A 13,954-nucleotide genomic window follows, 5' to 3' on the forward strand; every position below is an offset into this window, starting at 1 on the left:
CAAGACTCTATCTCAAAAAAAAAAAAAAAAAAAAAAAAGATTTTACTCACTTCTAGTCTTCATTAGGATTTCTCTATTTGGGGCTACACTAAGCATAAGCAAACAGTGAATCAGCAGGTACAAACAAGTTTTGATAACCTATCTTCGTGATAAAAGGCCTGCTCTACTGTGTCTGTTCATTGTAGTTTTTTATACACAGAATTTTGCTCCTAGTGTCTCCCTTAGCTACATAGATCAAACACTGAAATTAATCATTATAAAGAGGAAAAGAAAACAGGTCAAATTAATTTAAATAGCATAATTTATTTAACCAATATATCCAAATATTATCATTTCAAAATGTCATAAAAATGAAACATATATTATTGAAATATTTACATTCTTTTTTCAGTATTGAGTCTTTGAAAACTTTTTTTAAAAAAAACTTACAGCATATCTCTTTTTATGTACTACATTTTCACTGAGAACACTTGATCTGAATCTAGATTTCATATAATTTTCAGTTGAAAAAGTTGGTTCACATACCCAAGGGTTTTCAAACATACTTCAAAGTTTTCCAATAAACTAAATCAAGTACTGAAAATCATATTCCTTTAATATTTGCATCCACATTGACAAAATGATTTATTGTTTTGAAGAGAATTATTTTGACTTTGAATAAAAAGGGTATCAGTGTATATTCCGGAAGTCTTGTTTCACCTCAGTATGATTAAGAAGTTTAAAGGGGTATTGCATACATTGAAAAACAGCTCTTATCAAATAGAATTCTTCAAATTTTTCCAGTCGTTCTGTTTTGCAACCAACTTACCAATTACAATTTAAATCCTCTGCATATTGTTTCCATGTCAGAAAAATGTGAAAAATCATTATTAGTGATTTCTATTATGAAAAGATTCAATTTCAACCTAAATTCTTATACCTGTTTGGCTTACAAATAAGCTTTTCTTTTTCTTGGAACTTCAAGTTGAGCTCATTCCTCAACATCATTAGCCATCAGGGAAATGCAAATCAAAACTACAATGAGATACCACTTCACACCCACTAGGATGGCTATGTTAAAAAAGACAGATAGTAACAGTGTTGGCAAGGATGTGGAGAAATTGGAACTCTCATACACTGCTGGCAAGAATGTAAAATGGTGTAGCCACTTTGGAAAAGAGTTTTACAATACCTCCCTCACAAAGTTAAACATAAAGTTGCCACATGACCCAGCAATTCCACTCCGAAAATCTAGAAGAGAAATGAAAACATGTCTACACAAAAACTTGTACATGAATGTTCATAGCAGCGTTATTTATAACAGACCCAAAGTGGAAACAACACAAATGTCATCAACTGATGAATCCATAAATAAAATGTGGTGTATCCATATAATAGAAAATTATTCAGCAATAAAAAGAAAGGAAATACTGATATATGCTACAACATGATGAACCTTGAAAGCATTAAAATAACTGAAAGAAAGCTGTAACAAAGGACCACATATTGTATGATTCCATTTATATGAAATGTCCAGAATAGGCAAATCTATAGGGATAGAACATAACTTGGTGACTGCCAGGAACTGGGTGGAGTGGAAAGCTGGGGAGAAATAGGGAGTGACTGCTAATGGGTGTGGAATAGTAAGTGTTCTAAAATTAGATTATGGGGGATGGCTACACAACTCTGTGAATATGCTAAAAACCCATTGAAGTATACCCTTTAAATGGGTGAACTGTATGGTATGTGAATTATATCTCAATAAAGCTGATGTGAAAAGTTTAGTTTATTCATGTGCAGTGTGATATCAGTGAAAAAATGTCAATCCCCCTGCCATTTTTGTATTTGATTATTGAATATTTGGCAAGTATTATTTTTCCTCTAAGAATATCTTAAACTTGATTTAAAAGTACTTTACAATAAATCTTTGCAAAGCCCGTTCACAACTTAGCCAATAAGCATTGGCAAAGAACAGAAGATCATTGTCTTCTATTTGTGTCCACAGTTCCATAAACTGCCGATGATTCATAGCATTTGCATGTATACAGAACGATTTTAATAACTGTATCCATGACATTTTTTCCTAGGTTTGCTTCAGAAAACTCAGCACAAATATTTAAAATATGTATTATACAGTGGAACAAAGCAATGAGGGAAACATCAGTCTTTAGTTTAAAAATTTAATAAATCCATATTTTTGAAACTAACATAGTTGGAGCATCATCTATTATGATGGAAACTAATGCTTTTCATATCTCACTGAATTCTTCTTTGACAGGTGTAACATATTCAAAAATACATCATAAATTTGATTTTTAAGCTACTAATCAACATCTTTTTTTTTTTTTTTTTTTTTTTTTTTAGTAAATTTGTGAGTCTTTTGAGACAAAATGTACCCAAAACATTACTTAGGCAGTATCATTTACATCACCTGACTAATCTAAAGCTATGGAAAGTACATAAAGTTTTTCAAATTTTGAATCAATTGATCCTTAAAATTGTTAGAAAGGCCTTGGTACTCCATGGACAATTGTTTGGTGGCATAACTGGCAAGCTTCTACACTTTATAAAATATCATTTTTAGTCTTATTCTTCTAATTTTCTTTTTTTTTTTCTTTTTTTTTTTTTTTTGAGACGGAGTCTTGCTCTGTCACCCAGGCTGGAGTGCAGTGGCCGGATCTCGGCTCACTGCAAGCTCCGCCTCCCGGGTTCATGCCATTCTCCTGCCTCAGCCTCCCGAGTAGCTGGGACTACAGGCACCCGCCACCTCGCCCGGCTAGTTTTTTTTTTTTGTAATTTTTAGTAGAGATGGGGTTTCACCGTGTTAGCCAGGATGGTCTCGATCTCCTGACCTCGTGATCCGCCCGTCTCGGCCTCCCAAAGTGCTGGGATTACAGGCTTGAGCCACCGCGCCCGGCCTATTCTTCTAATTTTCTAACACAATTTCCACAACTGAAATATTAGATATCTTATTAGTTTTCTACTTAAATATGGTTTTCTTTTGGTGCAAGGATCCAAACCATTATATATCTGGCCAAAGTTATAAATCAATTAAAAATTGTTGTTGGTCATTTCTTTCTGATTTCAGGTGACCAATTTCATTGATTCTTTTTTGACTATTGATACAAATTTTTAATCAAATTCCCTATGTATTTGCTGAAGATGTGTTTTAGTATTGTCCACTTCATTACCTTTTCAATTGTTTACACAATTATTTCATTTTACTCTGTTGCAGCATGTTGCAATTCCCATTAATTTGTGACATACCTTCTTTCAATTTGTTTCTTTCCTGTTCCTATCATAGTATCAGTTTCTGCATCTTGTCTCAATATTGTATCAGTTGTATGCCTTCATTTTAAACTTAAAAATTTGTCTATACTTTTTTGGAGACTAGAAAAGTAATTAAATTATATTATAATTAAGAGAAACATTTCAATTTTAATACAAATTATGATTTACATAGATATTACTGTAACTCACGCTGTCTATATAAAATATTCAAAAGTAAGCATCACAATGACACATTGGCACATTCAAACTGAATCAATCCATTGACATTGATTACATTGGTGAGGTAATAATGTGTAATACTCACTAGAAATGAGACACACGCCCATGCGCACTAAAAGACAATTATAATAGCTTATGTGATGCAGTGGTTAATGTGAAATGTAGTCCTTTGCTTTTTCTACTTCATTGCTGACACTATCATTATTATCATCTTTACTTAGAAAATTATTGCTTCATTAGTTAGCCCTCAGCCTTAGTGTGACTTCTTCAAGGAAGATTTCTCTGCTTCTTCCACTAGGCCGCACCAGTTATACTGTTTAAATATTACAAGAGTAGCAAGGTCCCAGCTTGAGTTTCAGAAGCTTGAAGAGATATCTGATTATTACTTTCTAGCTTCTGTGGAGGTCCTCTTGTGACCCAGATAACTTGAAGGAAGAAGAAATTAGGCCCAATAAGTGTAGCTCAATAAGTAATAGCTTAGGTATTCCAAGGACATGGGCATTTTGAGTATAGCATGGTGTTTGCCATTCAGATTTGTCCCTTGCATGAGTATGAGTCCCATAGAGAGCAGAGTATTTGGATAGCAACTAAAACTGGAATCCTTAAATATCCATAAAACATTGAAGAAACCAAGATCGTACCTAACAGAATGTTATCCACAAGGGATATACTACTGAGCAGCTCCCACAAAAACTCCAGTACATTGGTCCAGGACACAGTGGTTCTTGGTCAGAGTGCGTATCTTCCTGAGTAAGTGTGAGATAACCCTGGGGACTTCCAGAGAGCTCCAGGACATATTTTAAAGGAGTCTGAGGTTTTCAATGAGTATGTAGGAGTAAGATCCAGTGGAATCTGCACCACTGTTAATATGCCTCCCTTTAAACCCCGGCTTCATTCTTTAATAACAAATTTTCAATGTGTGTGTCTGATCAGATGTGTGGATCCTAAGCTCTATCTATTTATGTCTATTCTCCCTTCTTGACTCTTTAACTCCTGAAGAATGGGGATTTTTAAAAATTAATCTTGGCATCCTTAGTGTCTGTCAAACAATGTGTCAGGATCACAGGAGATGAACAATAAATAGTTGTTAACTGAATGAATGAATGAGCACATGTTTTAATTGGAGCCATTTGAAGCAATGTCCAGTCTTATTGTTTGATCCAGAGAAGCTACTATAATCTTGGACATTTCAAGCTATGCAGGAAGGCAGATTATCAATATGACAGACCAAGAGAGGGATATATTTTTCCATAGGATTGATTTGTCTAGATCTGTAAGTTTTCTACCTACACAAAAAAGCTATCCCTGATTATTAATGATGGAAGGGAAGAAAGACCTTGTGTATATTGTCTGCACTAAGGCTTTGCTATCTGCACCAAATATACTTTGTTTGAGAAAAAGAGGACTCTATCTGCATTTCATTTTTGTAAAACCCCTTTCTATTAGTATACAATGGCTTTATAAAAAACCAAAAACAATATAAATGAAAGTCTTATTTTTTATTTCATAAGTGCCACGACAAAGGACAGCCATAATGCCTGTGCACTTTCTTACCCTACCTATGGGTGTCTTTGAATCACAACTGTAAGGTTGCCTCAGCAATGATCTCAATTCCAAACAGACTCCGTCTCTGTGCTTTGCACTGAGGTTGGAAGAAAGCCTCATTCACAGGGATGAGTTTGATGATAGGATTGAAAAAGGTATTTTCCACATGATACCAGCGTGGTTCTACCAATTTGAATTCCCAGGTCTTGACAGTTGCCAGGTAGTAACAGCTGTAGTTTCCTCTTGACAATAAAAATGGAGGATTTCTGCAAAACTGCTGTGGATTATGAAGCAGCCTCATTTTCCACTGCTTCAGTAATTGAGGGCTTCCAAATTCTCTGTGGGTGTTAGAGCTTCTGTTTTCTAATGGTAGAGAAGGGAATGTTTTGTTTTGTCAGAATTAGCTTTTGTGGGGGCTTTCAAATCCTTAGCTCTGAATAGGTTAGGAAGACAAAACTCATTTTGCTGGGATTAGGTTACTGGTTCCTTGGTAATTCCTAGTTGGCCTATTTCTTTTAGATGACTTTGTTCTGCCAGAACATCACCTGTCTTAACTAAGCATAGTTAACATTTAAAAAATTATTTTATATCTCATTCATTAATTCATCCACTAGCTAGTTATTAATACTACTCTGTGCAAAGTATTGCAGGATCTCAAGACGTATTAGAAACTGTCCCTACTCTGTAGTACTTTGAAATTCATTGAGCCATAAGAACATATGCACAATAAGTATTCCAGAAAAATGAATGAGAAATACCTGCAAGGAAGTGTTATAAAAATGCCAGGAGGGAGGAATGATTCCTAGCTAGGAAAGCAGGGAAACTTTGTGTAAAATACGGTATTTAAAAGGTGAGGGGGCCAGGCATGGAGCCTCTTGTTCATAATCCCAGCACTTTGGGAGGCCGAGGTGGGAGGATTGCTTAAGCCCAGGAGTTCAAGGCTGCAGTGAGCCGTGATTGCACCACTAAATTCCAGCCTGGGCAACAGAGCTAGACCCTGTCTCTAAAAAATAAAAATAAAATAAAAGGTCAAGGAATTTCACTTGGGTAGAATGGCATGAGAAGTGAGACTGGCAGGAACCATACAGGGAGGAATATGTAATGACCGGTTTGACTAATGTATAGATTCAGTGCTACGCTGGAGCTAGCTGGTACTGGGTGTGAGAGCCCATGGTGTGCATCTCTTCTCAACTTTGTGTTCAGTAATATCATGTTGATAGCTTAAAATCAACCACGGTGGTGGGAATTTTTACACCACGGAAATTAGCAAATGCCATAAATCAGGGGTTTGCTCTTGTTTTTCGAAATCTGGTTTAACAGCACACCACTGGATATATTGCATTATTATTCACATAAACTCTCCCTGAATCTCGAACCCTTGCCTTGAGAGTTTAATGTTTCTGCCACTAGAGGCAGAAGATATTTCACTGCCCCATTGATTTTGGGTTTGGTCAGGTGATAGTTGCTTTGACCAAAGGGATGTCAGAAGATGTGATGTCAGCAAATGCTTGAAATGTACTTGCTTAGTTAGGCTTGTGCTTTGGCGCTCTTGCCTTTCACCATGAGAAGGATATTTTATGGGCAACTTTCTATTTCCAGAAGAATGAGAGATGCATGAAGCAGAGGTGAACTGAACTGATAGCAGAACACCAAGCCCAGCAGAACCCATCCAAGATCAGCAGAGCCCAGAACACATGTAGATATGTGAACCAGAAGTAAATGCCTATGTTTGCATGCAACTGAGATTTTGCCGTTGTTTTTTATATAACAATAGTTAATGAATTGGATTAGGCTCCTATTACTGCTATAATGGATCACCACAGACTTAGTGGCTTAAAACAATACAAGTTTATTCTCTTATAGTTCTGGAGATCAGAAGTTTTAGATGAATCTTATAGAAGTAAAATAAAGATGTTAGTAGGTCTGATTCCTTCTGGAAGCTCCAGGGAATAATCTCTTCTTTGTCTCTCCCAGTTTCTAGAGGCTGCTGGAATTCCTTGATTCATGGCTGCCTCACTTCAAATTCTGCTTCTGCCCTCACATCCTCTTCTCTTGTCTCTGACATTCTGCCTAGGACTCTTATGATTACATTGGACTCACCTGACTAATCCATGTTAATCTCTCCATCTCAAGATTCTTAACTTAATCACACCTACAAACTCAATTTTACTATGTAAGGTAACATATTCACAGGTTCTGGGGGTTAAGACATAGACATTTTCGGGTACCATTCTTTAATCCACTGCACTGATACAGATGGAGAACAAAGCATATTTTCATCATTTCAAATGGTGAAAATTTCATCATTGCACCATTTGGAATGGAGAAAATATGCTGTAAAGATATTGGGGTCAACTGGTAGGTGCTCAAGGTCATTAATGTTGAATGGCTAGCTTTCCCCTGCCACTAATCAATTTTTTTGGTCCTTTTTCAATTGTCATTCTTACTGACATTTATCCACAACACTTAACATTACCGATGTTGATATTGCTCCTTGTCATCTAGGATGCTACACTGTCCTGATTTCTTCATTTTGTTGAGTCAACAGCACCACTAATCAGAATAGGGAACCATGGGGCCTCTCATTTTAAAGAAGGGGAAAACACCAATGGTAGTTAGAAATAAAATAAGATGGTACATTTAGTGGGGAATGTGTTTTGGTGAGTAAATCATTGAAGACAAACAAACCAAATACAGAAAAACAGAGTTAAGGTCCCAGTGGAAGCTGAAACTGTATATGCTCAACCCCAGATGCCCTGTTGCTCACCACTTTTCAGTAATGCCATCACGTTAAATTAAAAAAAAAAAATACAAATAACAAAAACAGTTAGAAGTAAAACCATCATTTGTCTGGAAGGAGTAGGATATACATTTAGTGGAATCTATGATGGTTTTGATGTGGAGATTGATAAATTTAGCATTGTGCTTGAAGAAAATTAATTTGGTAGCCTTGGGTAGGATGAATTGAACTGGGGAGAAACTAGAAGCAAGGAGGCTAGAAAGAACACTAGTCCAGTAGAAAATTAACGAGGATCTGAACCAAGGGTACAGCAGTGGAAAAGGAAGAATAGGGATGGTTGTTTTAGGAATTGAGTAATAAATCTATAGTTCCAAGCTTGGGTGAGTGTTGGTTGCCTGTAATAGATATAGAAAACTCAAGAAGAGGGGCTTGGCTGGGTAGGTGTTGGGGGTGATGAAGATTACAATACATGATTTTTTGGTCCTTAGTGTTGAATTTAAGGTGCTTTTAGGATATACATTTTCCTCTAGATCATAAATTACTTGAGTCTAGTTATTAGTCTCATTAATTTTTGTACTCTCAGTGTCTAACCAGAGTAATTGGCATTTGTTAGGCTCTCAATAAATATTTATTGAAGGATGGAAGGAAGGTGGGAGAGGAGGAGAAAAGAGCTGACTGCCTGTTTTTCTCCCACTCTCCACTCTGGCTGACCCAACCTAGATGGGTGGCTTACAGGACAGGGAGTGCAGTCTGAAGACAGGTCCTCCAGTTGCTCTGATCCCAGACTGGGAAAATGCTCTTCTGTCTTTTTTTCCAGACAAAGATTCCTTATAGGCAGCTAGGCCAATGAGCAGAACAGATAAATATGCAACCAGATGATACTTTACCAACTCTGACTTTACCAGTACAAAGGGAGAAAAAGCAGGTATGTGTTATTCCCAGAAGATATTACAAGTGTGCAGGCCCAAGGTGTTCCTTATATGCACTTCACCCATCTCTCACGATCTCATCCTTTGCCTGAGGCACAAACTCTTTCTAAACTTCTTCCAGACCACTGATTGCTTTACTTCTAATTATTTTGTTTGTGTTTTGAAAAATCAATGTGAAGGCATTGCTGAAGGGGGCGACGGGAAATCTGGTGTTGAGCATATACAGTTTCAGCTTCCACTGGGACCTTAATTAACTCTGTTTTTCTGTCTTCGGTTTGTTTGTCTTCGATGACTCACTCACCATAACACATTCCCCTCTACATGTACTGTCTTATTTTATTTCTAATTACCATTGGTGTTTTCCCCTTCTTTAAAGTGAGAGACTCCATGGCTCCCTACTCTGATTAGTAGTGCTGTTGACTCAATAAAATGAAGAAATCAGGATAGTGTCGCTTCCTTGATGACAAGGAACAATATCAACATCAGTAATGTTAAGTGTTGTGGATAAATGTCAGTAAGAATGACAATTGAAAAAGGACCAAAAGGTTTGGTTAGTTTGAGGAGAAGTCTAGCCATTCATTAGTGACCTTTAAGAGTGCAGTTTCAATGGAGGTAGGGGTTAAAAATTGACTGAAATGAAGTGGAAGCCAAGGGAGGGATGGTACTCTTCTGAGATGTTTGATGTTCAAAAATGAATGAGACAGGACGGTAGTTTACAGTTGTAGCTAAGATATTTTTTGGAAGATTTGAGATCATGTTTTATAAATATTAGCTAATTAGTTAATTCATAACTGAAATTTCTAATTTATTTCACAACCAGTGAGTAAGGGGAACTGATTGTGAGGGGAACTGATTGAAATCTTGACAGAACTCAAGATGAAGTAATTTGTGTCACCAATAATTTGTATGTTGTTTCTTATAAAATAGAAATATCACAACATTTTAAACCACATGCAATTATTATTTATTTCCTATATTAAAGAAGTTTTGAATTAATACATTTTCATCTATAAATCTTTACGGAGCTCCAGGTCTATTTCTCAGCAATGAAGAACTGAGGTGACACAGATATTTATTTGAACACACATGATGAATGTAATTCCTCTTCAAAAGCTTTAAACAAAATAAAGTACAAATTAATCTTGCCATTTCTTTGGTTAGCTTTGTACTTAAAAATAAATAAACACCTTGTTTATTATTTTCTACTGCTTCAGGGAAAGTTGGTTTCTCTGATTTAAGTTTGAGGGAAGGTTAAATGAGAATGCAACCTAAGACTGAATTTGTGAAGTTTTCATCAAATTAGCTCTATTCCACTACAGAAAAGTCTTTCTCAGTACAATATAATTGCCAAATAAGTTATAGTTGGTTTCATGTTGAAAGAGATGAACATTGATTGAATATTGATGTTAGAAGAAATTGAACACTTATTAAAAGATGAACATTTTCCTTTCTGGAAAATACTAATTAAAAAAACCATTATTTCTTCTCACTCTGTGAGGCTTGTTAGACACTCCATGAGGCTTGAAGCACAACGAAGTTTTAGAATTATTAAATGTGGTAGAATGAGTGGAGCCTGGGTATCTGGAAGCAGAGATCTTATTCTGACTCTGCCATACAATTTTGGGCAATGATTTCTGAGCTTTACTCTCTAAGTTTTCAAAATAAGAGGATAGGACTAACTTATCTCCAGACTTAATCCCAAGACTAAATATCTTTGACTTTGAATTATTCATTTGTTACCTGGTAGAGACAAATTGTTATGCAGCATCACTCTCTGTTTTTCCCCTTTTGAACTCTTGGTAAAAATAATGAACTGTCAGCCTTACCCAAAGCAACTGAATATGAAAATAGAGACATTATAGAAATGTCAATAGTAATTAAGATTTCTGCTCATACTTGCACTCTTATGTCTGCATTAAATGAGACTGAAGATTATAATTTTGGAAGGGATAACAAATTACACATTATTTCCATTTTGATTAAAATCAATAACGTAAGAGCAACTTGAGTTTGCTTGAGAGATGTTTTAAGCAGAGTTTATTTGATCAGCCTCAGACATAAGTAAATTAGCAACCATAAGAAAAAAGAGGTATGCTTTCTAAGAGAACATTATGATCTGACTTCACTTATCCACAAGAAAAATCAGTGCACTTTGTACAATTTCCTTGAAGGAATGCTTTTACCTCCGATTTGGTTGTTTCAGTTGGGACATCAGATGGCATCTGACAGTGGTTCAGAAAAGGGAATATGATTAATTTGGAAGGGAAACTACTTTGGGGTCATTTCTTATTTTTTACTTTTATTTTAAAAAGAAAGACCTCCTCAAATATTAATGGTAACAATTTTGGAAATCCACTAACATACCCTTAACACACAACCCAACTGGATTTCTTTACCTATGCCATTTCTTCTATTTGGAAGACCTATTTCTTTCACAAGGCAGGTTCTTTCCTTCTCTTCTAAATCATTTTCTAAATACATTTCCTCTCTAAAAGCACATTGCCATCCTTGCTCCTGCTCCTGACACTTGATTAGTTCTAGGCCTTCCAGATATACCTGTATTCATTAATTATGCACATGGGTTTTGAAAGGAAGAATTGGCTTGTATTCATGAGCCATGGTGGAGAATGCTGGGACTGTGAAAAGTAACCACCGATGCTGGGATAGCAGGTTTCTTAGAACCCTTTAAATTCCTTGTGGGCAGTCAAATGGCCCTGGCCAGCCATTTTGTTTGATCATTTCTTTCATTTTTAATTCTTTGGCCATTTCTTTCTCACTTCTACCCTTGTTAAGAGGTTTCCAGGTTGCTCCTGTGTCATCCTCTACTCTGAAATCCAATCAAACTACAAATTGTGTTGATTTTACTACTTATCACCACTAGGCTCCATTTGCTTCTTTCCATTTCTATTATTTTCACCCTCATTCAAACCACCATAATTTCTCACCTGGATTGTTGTTATAATGTCCTTATTTGTCTCCCTGCATTCATGATTGCTGCCTTCTTATCTATTCTCCATATTATAGCTAGAGTGTTATTAAAAATAATAATCATAACAAAACACAATTATATGTTCCCTTCCTCCTCATTTAAAATCATTCAATGGCTTCTTACTGTTTTTAGGCTAGAAAATGAAATTTTTCCAAGGCCAATATTAAGATCACCATCTGTCCCAGTTCACCCAGTTTAATACCTGTTTATGCCTTTTGTCCTGGCTTAAGTATCGGCACTGCTTTCATTTTCAAAAGTGTCCTGGTTGCCCTATAAGTCATGTGATCCCTGTCAGCCACCCCTAGCTCTTTGCATGCCACTCTCTCCCTCCTTCATTGGCCCCAGCCCCACCAGCTCCTCTCAGTGTCTTAGATATTTTTTTCTTACCTCAGAGCCTTGGCACATGCTTTCCTGAAATGTGTTTTCTTCTTCATCAAGATAACTGTTACTCATCCTTGAGATCTCATTTGATCTCATTTTAAATGTCAAGTCCTCCATTATATGCTCTTATAACTCTCAGTACTTTCCTTCAAAGCATTTGCCACCTTTGTAATCACATGTAAATGTGTGTCATTATTCAAGTAATGTCTGACACCCCTTCCCCCTGCCACAAGACAGCAAAGAAGGTATCTGTTTTACTCTCATTAAATTGCCAGTGTCTTCCACAGAACCTGGCACAGACTATGCAATCAATATCTGTTTGTGGAATGAATAAGTTGGTGAACATGCTCAGGGCACTCTGTATATAACACCTCCTACAAGGTCTAGATTATGATTGAAATTAAATCATTGCAAATATGATTAATGTCTTATATAAGATCTTCTTAGCTCACAAGAATATAAACTCCAAGACAATAGGGCAATAGGGGCTATGACTGGGAGGCAGTGGATTGTTGGGTTCAAATCCTATGCCTACCACTGGCCAGTTGCATGGCCTTGGGCAAGTCACTTAGGCAAGTCACTTAACCTCTGTGCCCCATGTCCAAAAAGGGGATGACAATGATACCAATCTCATAGGCATGTGTGCGAATCTTATAAACAAGAACAGTGCCTGGCACATTGTAAGTACCACGTGAGGGTACTTTTCATCACTGAACACTATATCTTTTGTACATAGCATAGTATTGTGCTGTTACATGTGTATGCTAAATAAATGTTTATTAAATTATTTGGGAGACTAAATCTTCTGCTGTTTGATGTGTCTAAAGCCACTCCTGCATTTACCTAGTCATTGAGCGCAAGTGAGAGCAAATGCTGTGGTTGTATTTTTATTCTGTCTTAAGATAGATCTTCACTGTTCTCTGAGGGTTTTAGAATCATGTTAGAAAATTAACTCTCTTGTCTTGTTTACTCTTACTTATAATGTCCTTTTCATGGGAAAAGGTCTCCAATGAGTTTTTCATGGTCTGGTCTCTGATGACGGATCCAATCTAGAAGGTGTTGTGACGTTTATTCTTCTATGAGAAACCCAATCTCTCTTTCCATTCAGCTATGAACACTGTTCTTGGGCCAAGGATACACCTAAACTCTCTCTCATCAGAATGAGATTGTTATTCTGAAAAACCCTCACTCTGAGGGCTTAAGGGGTTGTTCTAAGGGCTCTGATACCTTTATAGCAGGGGTGGAAACTGTTCATTAGGCTCTACTTTCCAAGCATTGTCCTGCCATAAAGGTCTTTCAGGCCCTCAAGGAAAGACCTGCAAGTGGCTCCCTCCACTGGCACTCTAGGCATTAACACAATTACCTACTTTATAGCGATTATATGCCATAGGCCTATGATATTCATTATTTATTAAAAATAAATATATTATAGATCTTAGACCTATAATATAAATTATGATATTTATCTTCTGTAGAGTAGTGCTAGTGTTATTTCTGTAATTGCTCCTATGTATAATATGATAAATACCACACAGTGGTTGGCAGGTAGCATGTTGCTCCAAACTGTGTGGGTGGAATATAATCTTACATAAAAAATGAATTTTTATTACCTCTTACAGCCTGAGACTCTGCCTTGAGTATATCATCATGTCTAGAGATCCTTTTGTTTGAATTAAATTTCCTCAATTGTTTACCCTGTGCCGACTGATCCCATTAGATAGAAAGAGGACTTTTTTCATAGAAAGGGGTGCAGCTTGAGAAGGAGCTGTAGTTACCAGTTACTCTTTCTCTGTTATCAGGGATGTTCTTGCCCCTACTGTAGTTAGCAGACATAATACACCACAACTCTATTTTCGATACTGGTCATGTGTGAAAGTGAGT

This window comes from Theropithecus gelada, chromosome X, assembly GCF_003255815.1.
Source record: "Theropithecus gelada isolate Dixy chromosome X, Tgel_1.0, whole genome shotgun sequence".
Taxonomy (NCBI): Eukaryota; Metazoa; Chordata; class Mammalia; order Primates; family Cercopithecidae; genus Theropithecus; species Theropithecus gelada.